This window comes from Aotus nancymaae, unplaced genomic scaffold (genome assembly GCF_030222135.1).
Source record: "Aotus nancymaae isolate 86718 unplaced genomic scaffold, 86718_ANA_hifiasm-v0.15.2.pri h1tg000049l, whole genome shotgun sequence".
Lineage (NCBI taxonomy): Eukaryota > Metazoa > Chordata > Mammalia > Primates > Aotidae > Aotus > Aotus nancymaae.
Window position 1 is genome coordinate 26,737,135 of NW_026988463.1, and position 13,960 is coordinate 26,751,094.

At 46.7% G+C, this 13,960-nt stretch overlaps 1 protein-coding gene across 8 annotated transcripts in view; it reads left to right on the plus strand.

The window, feature by feature from the left end:
• The first annotated feature begins 3,856 nt into the window (after positions 1–3,856).
• SGF29 (SAGA complex associated factor 29) overlaps positions 3,857–13,960 on the plus strand; it is a 36,423-nt gene continuing 26,319 nt past the window's right edge. For 7 of the 8 annotated variants that reach the window (XR_010337381.1, XR_010337382.1, XR_010337383.1 and 4 more), the window contains exon 1: positions 3,857–4,045. The gene's annotated coding sequence lies outside the window, so the exon portion shown is untranslated. Of the gene's footprint in view, positions 4,046–6,752; positions 8,978–13,960 lie in introns of those variants that run through there. The other variant, XR_010337389.1, reaches the window with a different exon arrangement.

Sequence of the window (13,960 nt, forward strand, 5' to 3'; positions counted from 1 at the left end):
TGGCCAACATGGTGAAACCCCATATCTACTAAAAATTCAAAAATTAGCCAGGCCTGGTGGTGCTTGCCTGTAATCCTAGCTACTCAGGAGGCTGAGGCACAAGAATTGCTTGAACCCGGGAGGCAGAGGTAGCAGTAAGCTGAAATCGCACCACTGTACTCCAGCCTGAGTGACAGCGTGAGACTCTGTCTCAAAAAATTTTAAAAATGATAAATAAATAGGGAGGCCATGCAGAGCCCAATGACGAAGCACGTCATTAAGTAGAAATAAATAATTCAACCTTGGCAACAGCAATTAAAAAACAGAAAGCCGGCCGGGCGTGATGGCTCACCCCTGTAATCCCAGCACTTTGGGAGGCTGAGGTGGGCAGATCACCTGAGGTCAGGAGTTCGAAACCAGTCTGGCCAACGTGGCAAAACCCCATCTCTACTAAAAATACAAAAATTAGCTGGGTGCGGTGGTGGACGCCTGTAATCCCAGCTACTCAGGAGACTGAGGCAGGAGAATAACTTGAACCCAGGAGGCAGAGGTTGCAGTGAAGCGAGATGGCGCTATTGCACTCCAGCCTGGGGAACAAGAGCAAGACTTTGTCTCTCTCTCTCTCTCTCACACACACACAGACACACACACACACACACACAGCCACCAGAAAGCCTTGGCTGGGCGTGGTGGCTCACGCCTGTAATCTCAGCACTTTGGGAGGCCAAGGCAGGCGGATCATGAGGTCAAGAGACAGAGACCATCCTAGCCGGTCTCGTGCCACTGCACTCCAACCTGTTTGACAGAACGAGACTGGGTCTCAAAACATAATAAAAACAAAAACCCAGAAAGCCTTTGCAGTTGTTTAGGCAAGGTGTCTCTCTCTTGGCCTAGGGTGGATATGGTGGAGATGAAAACTAGATGGATTGTGTTATATGAATGAATATGCGTCAAAGATTTTGAACAGTGCCTGGTGCATAGCAAGTATCCAGTAAATGTGTTTCTATATTGCAGACGTGTGGTGGACTGAATGAGGGAGGAAGGGAAAGGGTGATGTCAGGCATAACCCCCAGGTGCTGGCTCTGGACACTGTATGAGTAGGAGGTGAGAAATGAAAACTGAGTCTGAGCAAGATGGAGCTCAGAGCAGATGGGGCTTAGAGCAGTAAAAAAAAAAAAAAAGAAAACTGAGTCTAGATCATTCTTTTGAGAAATGAGGATGTGAGGAAGACACAGCAATTCCTTACATGTGGACATCACTCTAAAACACATTGTAAAAAATTAATAAATACGTGTTTATTGTAGAAAAATCAGATATTAACATAAATTTTTAAAACAGGGCAGAGTGAAAAAAATTTAAAAAACAATCGTGAGCCCGAAATCTCTCCTGATCGGTGACTAGAGTTGTTTTATTTATTTATTTTTTTTTTTGAGACGGAGTCTTGCTCTATCCCTAGGCTGGAGTGAACCTCCGCCTCCCGGGTTGAAGCAATTTTCCTGCCTCAGCCTCCCGAGTAGCTGGGACTACAGGCATGCACCAACATGCCCAGCTAATTTTTGTACTTTTTTTTAGTAGAGATGGGGTTTCACCATGTTGACCGGGATGGTCTCAATCTCCTGACCTCGTGATCCACCTGCCTCGGCCTCCCAGAGTGTTGGGATTACAGGTGTGAGCCAATGTGCCTGGTTGGAGTTTCGCTCTTTGTTGCCCAGGCTGGAGTCCAGTGGTGTGATCTTGGCTCACTGCAACTTCTGCCTCCTGGGTTCAAGCAAATCCCCTGGCTCAGCCTCCCGAGTAGCTGGGACTACAGGCGCCCACCACTGCACCCAGCTAATTTTTGTATTTTTAGTAGGGACGGGGTTTCACCATGCTGGCGGGGCTAATCTCGAATTCCTGACCTCAGGTGATCTGCCCACCTCACCCTCCCAAAGTGCTGGGATTACAGGTGTGAGCCACCATGCCCGGCATAGGGTTAATTTTTTTAAAATTTATTTTATTTTTTGAGACAGAGTCTTGCTCTGTCACCCAGACTGGAGTGCAGTGCCACAATATTGTGTCACTGCAACCTCAGCCTCCCAGTTCGGGTGATTCTCCTGCCTCAGCCTCCTGAGTAGCTGGGATTATAGGTATGCACCACTACACCTGGCTAATTTTTGTTTTTTGTGGTTTTTTTTTTTGAGACAGAATCTTGCCCTGTCGCCCAGGTTGAAGTTCAGTGGCAGGATGTCGGCTCACTGCAAACTTCGCCTCCTGGGTTCAAGCAATTCTTCTCCTTCAGCCTCCCGAGTAGTTGGACTACAGGCAAGCGCCACCATGCCCAGCTAATTTTTGTATTTTTAGTGAAGACAGGGTTTCACCATATTGGCCAGGCTGGTCTCCAACTGCTGGCCTTGTGATCTACCCGCTTCGGCCTCCCAAAGTGCTGGGATTACAGGCGTGAGCCGCTGCAGCCGGCCTACGCCTGATATTTAACAATCAGGAGAAAGAGCTCCTGAGATCTTTACAAATGCAAAAATTGTGAAATCCCTCAAAGCCTAACTTTCATAAAATGCAGTAAGTCGAACTGAAGCTGGGTGGATGGACATGTTATTCACTGACCTAGAACACACAGAAAGAAATGCCAAGTGTGATGGAAGAAAATGACGCATTAATTTTGGGGTTAAAATAGTTCCAGTGCTAACGCCTGAGATTCTCTAATAAACAGAAAAATACTGACGGGGCTGAGTCCAGTGGCTCACGCCTGTAATCCCAGCACTTTGGGAGGTGAGGCAGGAGGATCACTTGAGCCCAGGAACTCAAGAACAGCCTAGGCAACATAGCAAGACCCTCATCTCTACAAAAAATTTTTTAAAAATTAGCAGAATGTGCTGGTGTGCGCTTGTAGTCCTAGCTACTCAGGAGCCCTGGTGGCACCACTGCACTCCAACCTGGACAACAGAGCGAGACCCTGTCTCAAAGAGAAAAAAAGAAAAAAACATGCTGATGTCCAGGCACTGTGCTAGGTCCTAAGAATACCCAGGTGAACAAAAGATGATCCCAATCTCATAGGACTTGCAAGTCCGTCAAATAATCAACAAATAAATATATAATTACAGACTTTTGAAGCGTTAAGAAATTCTATGAGCCGGGCGCGGTGGCTCACGCCTGTAATCCCAGCACTTTGGGAGGCCGAGGCGGGTGGATCACGAGGTCAAGAGATTGAGACCATCCCGGTCAACATGGTGAAACCCCGTCTCTACTAAAAATACAAAAAAGTAGCTGGGCATGGTGGTGCGTGCCTGTAATCCCAGCTACTCAGGAGGCTGAGGCAGGAGATTTGCCTGAACCCAGGAGGCGGAGGTTGCGGTGAGCCGAGATCGCGCCATTGCACTCCAGCCTGGGTAACAAGAGCGAAACTCCGTCTCAAAAAAAAAAAAAAAAAGAAAGAAATTGTATGATACTATGATGGCCTTCGATAGATACCATTAAGGCTACACGTCCATTGCACTTCCATATCCTTAATACTTTTCTAAGAAGACTCCCTAAAATTTCGATTTCTTAGAGATCTACTTGTTTTTAATTAATTTTTTAACAACAGATTTTATTTTTTAGGGCAGTTTTAGGTTCGCAGCAAAATTTAGCAGAAATACAGTTTCCATATTACCATATTTCCTGCGCCCACCGTCCTCCAGCAAGCAACAATCTGCTCGCTTTCAAGCTGTTTTTGTTTTATATTTTTGCATTTTGTTTAAAACAGAGTCTGGAGGAATGGGAGAAAACGCTGAAAACGCACCTGCACTCTGGTTGGTTGAATTAGGGTTCCGCCAAGAGCCAGGAGAGGTATGTCAAGTAAAAACTACATTTCCCAAGGGGCAGAGCGTCACGTCACAGAGGAACGACTGCGCATGCGTACAGGGTCCTCGCGCGACTACGCTCATAAAAGGAAAAAAAAGCGTATGCGGTTCTCGATGTGCCGCGAATCTTCGAACGGAGGTCCGTGACCATCCGCAGACTCCGAAAAAGCGTTCGACGGACGCGCCTGCTCCCCACGTCGGTTTCCAGCCCGACGAGCTTGGTCCGAGACTCGGTAGGTGGGGACGGGCCGTGACCTGAGCCCTCCGGGGAAGCGCGGCAGCGAAGGGCTGAATCCTCCGTTTGCGCTGTGATTCCCGGCCTCCCTGAGGCGGCGCTCGAGGGGCGGTGCGCACGCTCTCTGGGTGGGAGGGGCGGGCCCTGCGCCCGGCCGTTCGAGGTCTGCGCGTGCGCGCTTCCATCCCGGGTGAGGGTGGGAAACTGCGGCACGCCGGGCTTGACAGGGACCCGGCCCCCAGGTGGCATACTCGGCCCCGGGTCGCGAAGATGCGGACAGAGGCTGGGCCTCGAACTCCAGCACTTATTATTTGCACAAAAAAATCTTTTTTTGTGTTCTTAAAGATGCACAGCTCGTCATTTGCTCAGGCTGGTCTCTAACTCGTGGGCTCAGCCTCCTGCCTCGCCCTCCCAAAGTGTGGGGAGTATAGGCGTGAGTCCCCGCGCCCGGACAAAAAAATGCCCGTCTTAAGAACAGCAAAACAACCTCCTTCACTCTCCCTATCTTCCAGTTACCTTCTCAGCTCGGGTTTGCAGCCAGAGGCCTCAGTCTGCCTTCACTAGTGGCTTTCCTCCTCCAAGTCTTGAACCCTTGAGCCTATAGTCAGGCTTTGGTCTCCACCACTCCACTATAACAGTTCCTTGTCGCCGGGAGCGGTGGCTCACGCCTGTAATCCCAGCACTTTGGGAGGCTGAGGTGGGTGGATCACCTGAGGTCAGGAGTTTGAGTCCAGCCGGGCAAAACCCCATTTCTACTAAAAATACAAAAATTAGCCGGGCATGGTGGTGTGTGCCTATAATCCCAGCTACTTGGGAGGCTGAGGCACGAGAATCGCTTGAAGCCGAGAGGTGGAGGTTGCGGTGAGCTAAGATGGTGCCATTGCATTCCAGCCTGGGTGACAGACTCCGTTTAAAAACAAAAACAAAAACAGCTCTTTGTCAGAGCCACTGGTGATCTATAGGTGGCCAAATTCATTATTAAGTTAGGTCTCAGTCCTGTAGCAGCATTTGATGCTGTTGATCACTGCCCCTTCTTGAAATGCTGTCTTCATTTGGCTTGCTGAACATTCTCTTCCTTTGCCTCTGGCTTCTCGCCTGCTGATTCTTCCCTAGGCATTATCAATCTCACTTTTTTTTTTCCTTAGAGACAGGTTCTCTATTGCTCAGACTGGAGAGCAGTGGTGGTGTCACAGCTCACTGCAGCCTCTTGCAGCCTTGAACTTCTGGGTTTAAGCAGTCCTCCTAACCAAAGCCTCCCCAAATGCTGGAATTACAGGTGTGAGCCACCACAGCCGGTCCCAGTTTCACATTTTAAATGTAAATACTGGCCAGGTGCGGTGGCACATGCCTGTAATCCTAGCACTTTGGGAGGCTGAGGCGGGCAGATTGCCTGAGGTCAGGGGTTTGAGACCAACCTGGTCAACGTGGTGAAATCCAGTCTCTTCTAAAAATACAATAACAGCAAAAATTTGCCGGGCATGGTGGTGTGTGCCTGTAATCCCAGCTACTCGGGAGGCTGAGGCACAAGAATCGCTTGAACTCAGGAGGTGGAGGCTATAGTGAGCCAAAATTGTGCCACTGCACTCCAGTCTGGGTGACAGAGCAAGACCCTGTCTCAAAAGAGTCCTAGAGGTGGAAGAAAATCCACGTATAAGTGGACCTGCACAATTAAAACCTATATTGTTCAAGGGTCAACTGTATAGATGTATTGAACTGTATAGATGTATTGAGATTTATTATGATGGATTGGGTCATACAATTATAGAGGCTGAAAAGTCCCAAGATTTGCCATCTGCAAGCTGGAAGCCCAGGAAAGCAAACCCTCTGGAACTCACAGACACACTGAGAAGTGTTACCACCAGCTATCTGGGCATCCTCTAGCCCAATCAGGTTGACACATAAAGTTAACCATCACATTTCCCTAACGTTTTTCAGTTGCCCCAATCATCATTTTACTGGTGATACTTTGACAAGTGTTATAATAATAGCTAATGGTGGATTGGCAGTTTACAAGAGACCAAAAGCTTCCACTTCCATGATCTTTTACTATTGAATATGGTGAATTCGTAACAAAACTTGGAATTCAGAGGAGGAGCATAGGTTTTAGAATTTGCAGCCTTGTAGCCCCAGCTCAACTATTTTTCCTGAGTTCCCTGCATAACCTATCTGAACTGCAGTTTCCCCACTTTACTTACCATTCTGATATCTATTTTTTTTTTTGTTTTTTGTTTTTTGTTTTTTTTAACACTGCTCCTTCTGTACTGATACCTATTTTATAGGATTGCTGTAAGGTTTACATGAGAAACACTGGCATAAGTTGCAATACAGAGGCATGGAGGAAAAAAATCGTCGTCTTAATGTCCCTTTAACTAATTGATGAATATAGATTCTATTTATTTGTTTTTGAGATGGAGTTTTGCTCTTGTTGCCCAGGCTGGAGTGCAGTGGCACAATCTTGGCTCACTGCAACCTCCGCCTCCTGGGTTCAAACAATTCTCCTGCCTCAGCCTCCTGAGTAGCTGGGATTACAAGCATGCATCACCATGCTTGGCTAATTTTTGTATTTTCAGTAGAGATGGGGTTTCACCATATTGGCCAGGCTGGTCTCGAACTCCTGACTTCAAGCAATCTGCCCACCTCGTCCTCCCAAAGAGCTGGGATTACAGGTGTGAGTCACCATGCCTGGCCTCTATTTATTTATATATTTTTAGAAACAAAGTCTTACTCTGTCACTCAGGCTGGAGTGTAGTGGTGCAGTAATAGCTCACTGTATTCTCAAACTCCTGGGCTCAAGCGATCCTCCTGTCACAACCTCCTGAGTAGCTAGGACTATACATGTGCACCACCATGCCGGGCTAATTATTTTATTTTGTTTTTGTAGAGACAGGGCCTCCCTATGTTGCCCAGGCTAGTCCCAAACTCCTGACCTCAAGTGGTCCTCCCATTTTGGCCACCCAAAGTGCTGGGATTATAGGCATGAACTACTGTACCCAGTTTGCAGATTCTCATTGCCAGTTACTGGTTTGAGAGTGTGAGATCTGAGCGTAGGGTATTAGGTTCCTCTTTCCCTTTGAGCCAGAACCTTAATCCTCTGTAGGATTAATCTTAGAGTGGCTTACGTATAGGATATTTGGATTTGTTTGAGGCCTTGGATGCTATTATAGTAAAAGGGCCAGCAATTTTAGGTGGGGTATTAGTGGTTAACATATGCTTCTACCCTGCAGCCTTTGTCCCTCAGTTTGAGCTCTCTCTCCTGATCATCCTTAATTAAAGTTCTTCTTATTAATCAAGCTACTCAGTTGTAGCAGATAACAGAAAGCTAACCCCGACTAGCCTAAGCATGACAGGGGTGTTTGTTGACTCTGTGATATTGTCAATATATATCTGGTCTGTGTCCCAGTTTGGAATGCTTATGGAGCTTCCTGGAGGATGGTCTGCCCAGGGAGGACATGAAAGCTCCTCGCTTCTTCCTGTGTGCTTTGCCTTGTGTGCCTCTTCCTTCATTTGTATCCACTGTAACGTCTTTTATAATAAACCGGTAAACCTAAGTGTTTCCCTGAGTGCTGAGAGCTGCTCCTGTAAATTCATGGAACCCAAGGAGGGAGTCGTGGAAACCCTGATCTATAAAAGTCAGTTGGTCAGAAGCATAATTAAAGTAACCAGGGCTTGTGACTGGCATCGAGAGTTGGGGGGACATGCTTGTGGAACTGAGCCCCCAGCCTGTGGGGTTTGACACCCTGTCTGGGTGGATAGTGTTGAAAATAAACTGAATTAGAGGATATCCAGCATATATCCACTCTAGACTCGATGGATTGTTGTTGGGGAGAAATCCCTACACATTTGGCCACAGAAATCTTAGATGTTGATTGATTGCACATTGTGACAGCAGAGGAGAAACCATTTGTTTTTTTTCTCACAGACTCCAGCTGAAGAGGCTTGGAGTAAACCAGCTTCAGATGGGACTCTATCCAGAAGCCTAAATTATGTCACCAGTATTTTTTTTTTTTTTTTTTTTTTTGTAGAGACAGAGTCTTGAACTCCCGGCCTCAAGAGATCCTCTTGTCTCAGCCTCCTGAAAGCTGGGACTGCAGGAGCCCACCACCACACCTGGGTACTTTTTATTTTTGGTAGAGATAGAGCCTTGCTGTGGTGACCAGGCTGGTCTCAAACTCCTGGGCTCAAGCAGTCCTCTGTCCTCAGCCTCCCAAGGTGTTGGGATTACAGGCATGAGACACTGTGACCCGCCTGTTTATTGGTTTTGTTAAATGCCTCGAGAGGTGTTAAAAAGCCCATCATGGAAAGAAGATAGCCCCAGAGGAGGGTTTCCAAATTCTTCATGTAAAATTCTTCCCCAAATGCTCAAATGTCCATCAACAGGTGAATGGATTAAAAAACTGAAATCTATCCATACAATGGAAAGTTATTTAACCATAAAAAGGAATGAAGTAGGCCAGGCACGGTGGCTCATACCTGTAATCACAGCACTTTGTGAGGCTGAGGTGGGCGGATCACGAAGTCAGGAGTTCGAGACCAGTGTAACCAACATGGAGAAACCCATGTCTACTAAAAATAGAAAAATTAGCTGGGCGTGGTGATGTGTGCCTGTAATCCCAGCCACTCGGGAGGCTGGGGCAGGAGGATCGACTGAGCTGAGGAAGTCAAGGCTGCAGTGAGCTGTGATTGTACCACTTCTCTCCAGCCTGGGCTATAGGGGTGAGACCCTGTCTCAGATAGATAGATACACAGAAACATAGATAAATACATTGATAGGATATTGTATGTCATTCGAATTATTTCCATTAAGCTGTTTTTGTTGTTTTTTTGTCACCCAGACTGGAGTGCAGTGATGCGATCTTGGTTCACTTCAACCTCCACCTCCCAGATTCAAACGATTCTCATGCCTCAGCCTGCCAAGTAGCTGGGATTACAGGTGTGTACCACCATGCCCGCTAATCTTTGTATTTTTTTAAAAAAGAGACAGTGTTTCACCATGTTGGCCAGGCTGGTCTCAAACTCCTGGCCTCAAGTGATTCACCCTCCCAAAGTGCTGGGATTATAGATGTGAGCCACTGCACCCTGCCCATTAAGCTGTTATTTTAAAAAGTCTGCCTAAACCTCTGAACTAGACAAACATGGGGCACATTCCAAGCAACTTAGTTAAGTTTAAAAGATCAGTACAGATTTCCGCTCCCTCAGGGAAACTAGATTTGGAGTTTGAGTTCAGCTGTGATTAACTGCTTGCTAACAAAACACCAAACTCTCACGAACATAACAGAATCCAAAGCCTATAACATTTCATCCATAATGTCCATGATACAATCCAAAATTATTAGACACAAAAAATGGGCCGGGTGTGGTTGCTCAGGCCTGTAATCCCAGTACAGCACTTTGAGAGGCAGAGGCAGGTGGATCACTTGAGAAAGGAGTTTGAGACCAGCCTGGCCAATGTAGCAAAACCCTGTCTCTACTAAAAATACAAAAAAATTAGCCAGCCTTGGTGGTACACGGGAGGCTCAGGAGGCTGAGGCTCGACAATTATGTGAACCCAGGTAGCAGAGGTTGCAGTGAGCTGAGATGGCACCACCACTCCAGTCTGGGCAACAGAGCAAGACTCTGTCTCAAAAAAAAAAAAAAAAAAAGGGAAGAAAAAGACATTTTAAAAATATATTTTTTAAAAAAACAGGAAAATATAACTTGTATTCACAAAAAAAGGCAATAAATGAAGATCAACCCCAAGAGGCCCAGGTGCTGGTACCAACTGACAAGAATTCTAAAGGAGAATCAAAATAATTAATCAGTTAAAATAAAGAAAAAAAAATTTTTAAATTTAAAGCAATTATTAAAACTTTGTCAGGCCCTGTGGTGGCTCACACCTTGTAATCCCAGCAATTTGGGAGGCTGAATTGGGAGGATCGCTTGAGCCTAGGAGTTCAAGACCAACCTGGGCAACATAGTGAGACCTCGTCTCTACAAAAAGTTTAAAAATTAGCTGGAGGCCAGGCATGGTGGCTCACGCCTGTAATCCCAGCACTTTGGGAGGTCAAAGCAGGCAGATCACTTGATGTCAGGAGTTGAGAGACCAGCGTAGCCAACATGGTGAAACCCCGTCTCTACTAAAAATACAAAAATTAGCTGGGGGTGGTAGCTGGCACCTGTAATTCCAGCTACTCGGGACGCTGAGGCAGGAGAATTGCTGCACCTGGGAGGTGAGATTGCAGTGAGCCGAGATCACGCCCACTGCACTCCAGCCTGGGCAACAGAGCAAGACTCTGTCTCAACAATGAAAAATGAAAATTAGCTTGGCCTGGTGGCATGTGCCTGTAGTCCCAGTTACTCGGGACGCTGAACTGAAAGAATTACTTGAGTCTGGGAGTCAAGGCTAGAGTGAACTGTGATTGCACCACTGCTCTCCAGCCCAGGAGACAGAAACGAGACTGTCTCTAAAAAATAATAAAAGAATAGTACTCCTCGGCCGGGCACGGTGGCTCAAGCCTGTAATCCCAGCACTTTGGGAGGCCGAGGCGGGTGGATCACGAGGTCAAGAGATCGAGACCATCCTGGTCAACATGGTGAAACCCCGTCTCTACTAAAAATACAAAAAATTAGTTGGGCATGGTGGCGCGTGCCTGTAATCCCAGCTACTCAGGAGGCTGAGGCAGGATAATTGCCTGAACCCAGGAGGCGGAGGTTGCGGTGAGCCGAGATCGCGCCATTACACTCCAGCCTGGGTAACAAGAGCGAAACTCCGTCTCAAAAAAAAAAAAAGAATAGTACCCCTAAACTGATTATTACCAAAGTGCCATCAAAAGAGAACTGGCTAAACTAGTGTGTTGTTCATGTGATAGCGTGCTCCTCAGCAATGAAAAGGAGCAAAACAGCTGGGTGCAGTGGTTCAGGCCTAGCACTGGGAGGCTGAGGCAGGCGGATCATGAGGTCAGGAGTTCGAGACCAGCCAGGCCAATATAGTGAAACCCCGCCTCTACTAAGAATACAAAAATTAGTTGGGCATGGTGGTGGGCGCCTGTAATCCCAACTACTTGGGAGGCTGAGGTACGATAATTACTTGAACCTGGGAGGCAGAGGTTGCAGTGAGCCAAGATTGTGCCATTGCACTCCAGTCTCGGCGACAGAGCGAGACTTTGTCTCAAAAAAAAAAAAAAGGAAAGGAACAAACCACTTGTGGGTAACCCCCCATATAGGCACTGAGGAATGAGAGCCAAGCAGAACCCTGGCACAGTTAGGGCTTGAGGAATATCTCACTTTATAGTGTTACTACTCAGCTATTTCCTTTTATATAATCCTTTATACAATTATATATTAGTTTATAGAATTAGGGCTTGAAGAATCCCTTTATATAATCCTCTATATATAATCATATAATAGTTGATAGTATGAGTGATGAGTGCCTAAAGAATATTTCCCTACATATATATATATATAATTATATCTTAGTTCATAATCGGAGGAATGCCTAGAGTGGACACAGTACAGAGCATGAATTAAGGAATAAGCAGCTTATAATCGGAGGGGTGCCTAGAGCAGACACAGTGCAGAGCATGATTTAAGGGAAAAACAGTTACACCAGGACAAGAATCCATGGCCCAGGCGGCAGCATTCAGTATCGTAAAGATACCCAATGTATGGCAGGCTTGGGGCAAGAGCCACTCCTGATAAAGGAGTTGTAGGACCTTGCTCCAGTTCTTGTGGAGGGCTGCCCTCAGACCGGCAATCCACCTTGGTGACTGTGAACTTTATCAGCTCTTGCTGCTATGTTGCTCAAAAAGCATCTTCCCATAGAACTCTTTGGAAGCTGCCAGAAGGTGGCGGTAACCTTGACAGCTCTGTCACTGCTATGTGACTTAAAGCATCCTCCTATAAATCTTAGAAGTAGTTTGCCCATAGATAGAAGTATTGCACACTGTACCCTATTCACTGTACACGGCCCACCTTCAAGCCTCGGTGACCTAATGGGGGTGGACCCCTTACTGCACATGGCCCTTAACTTCATGGGAACGGGCCCCTTGCTGCGCACTGTCCACCTCCTGGCCTAGGTGACCTAATGGGGGTGGACCCCATGTTTTATTGCTCACAACCCTATCACTATCCTTAAAAATGATTTCACTCACTGCCCTGCCCCCTAACCTATACACAATAAATACTCATGCTTCTGGACATTCGGGGCCTCACCTGACTCCGCTTATAGGTGGCGTGGCCCCCTGAGCCCAGCTGCATTTTCCTTGTACTTTTGTGTCCTGTCTCTTTATTTCTCAGATCCTGAGCCTCAGCACAGCATAAGGCTCACCCCACGACCCTGTGGGCCCTCAGCCCTACACTACTGATACAATATAGATGAATTTCAAAAACATGTTGGGTGAGAGAATCCTGGCCCCAAAGAATACATATTGCGTGATTACATTTATATGAAGTTCTTGAACAGGCATAAGTAAACTATAGTGTGAAATGTCAGCACAGTGTGTGTATCTCTGTGTGTAGAGATAAAGGTGTGACCTTCTAAGTCAGTGGGAAAACAAGCATGCTAGGAGCCAAAGAGTTTAGGGTGCTGGGCGTTGCCTTAGCATTCCTAAGAATGCTTGAAAGCTTGCAGGAATTGCTGAGTCTCTTGGGGTTTGAGACAGTTTTGTTTACATGATGAAATTGTGATAAGATTAGCTGGCACTCTTGGACTCTGATAAAACCGGCAACTTGGCCTGGAAGCGCAGTGTCCTCCCATCTGGCCTTCTAATTAGTTATGGTTCCAGCCCCCAGGGCCGCATTCCCACTTGCTTTGCACCAGCAGGCTTGGCATTTGTTCTCAGAGAGTCGCAGAAACCTTTGCTTCTGCTTAGAACACGTTTCCTGGGGAAGTTTAGGTTTATAACTGACCAGATCCAGAGATAGCAGTACTTTGTTGTAAAATCATAAGAAGAGCTTGTTCTCTCAGACAAGCCACTGCCCAGTAGGCCAATCTCAAACAAAAGAGCCCCTAAATAGTGTGGTCTTTGGCCCGGCCATCATTGAGGGTTTATTCCCAGGTTTGGCAAGCGTCAGCATTTCTTTTGCTTGTGCGATTGGCTTTCATAATCAATGTAACAGCAGACCCCTGGCCTCCAGATGAGAAGGGCCACGATCATTCACTAAGTGCATGCTCTGGGCCAGCCACTGCCTAGGACCTTTCTTAGGTATTTGATCATCAAGTAAGTGCTCTTGTTTTGATTTTATTGAGACCTAGAAAGGTTAAGTAATTAATCCAAGGCGAGTGTGAGGCTTTATGAGAACTTAACAGTTGTTCTCTCCCTTCCCCCTTCTCGGACTGTTCCTAAAACATGAAGATCAGTTCCTTTCCCTGATGGCTGTATGGCAGGTGGTGTACGTCGTTTCTTTGTAGGGCTTTTACTTGTATTGGTGCTGGACGTGCTGTTCACCTCTTCCAGTGTTTTCCTGAGTAGGGTCTGACAGACGGGTGGCCAAGCCCTCCTGGATTTCAGGCTTTATTTGGGGCACCAAGATGCAAAGATAATCCACTAAGACTTAGTTCTTGGCCACATGTCATGGCTCATGCCTGTCATCCCAGCACTTTAGGAGGCTGAGGCAGGAGGATTGCTTGTGCCCAGGAGTTTGAAGTCATCTTGGGCAACAAGGCAAGACCCCATCTCTACAAAAAAAAATTTAAAAATTAGCTGGGTGTGATGGTACATGGCTATAATCTCAGCTACGTGGGAGGGTGAGGTGGGAGGATCACTTGAGCCTGGGAGGTGGAGGCTACAATGAGCCGAGATTGTGCCACTGCATTCCAGCTTGGATGACAGTGAGACCCTGTCTCAAAAAAAAAAAAAAAAAAAACCAACTTAGTTATTCTACGTAAGGGGCTGGAAGTCTGAGAAGTAGACTCTTCCACACATAGAAAGCAGTTTTA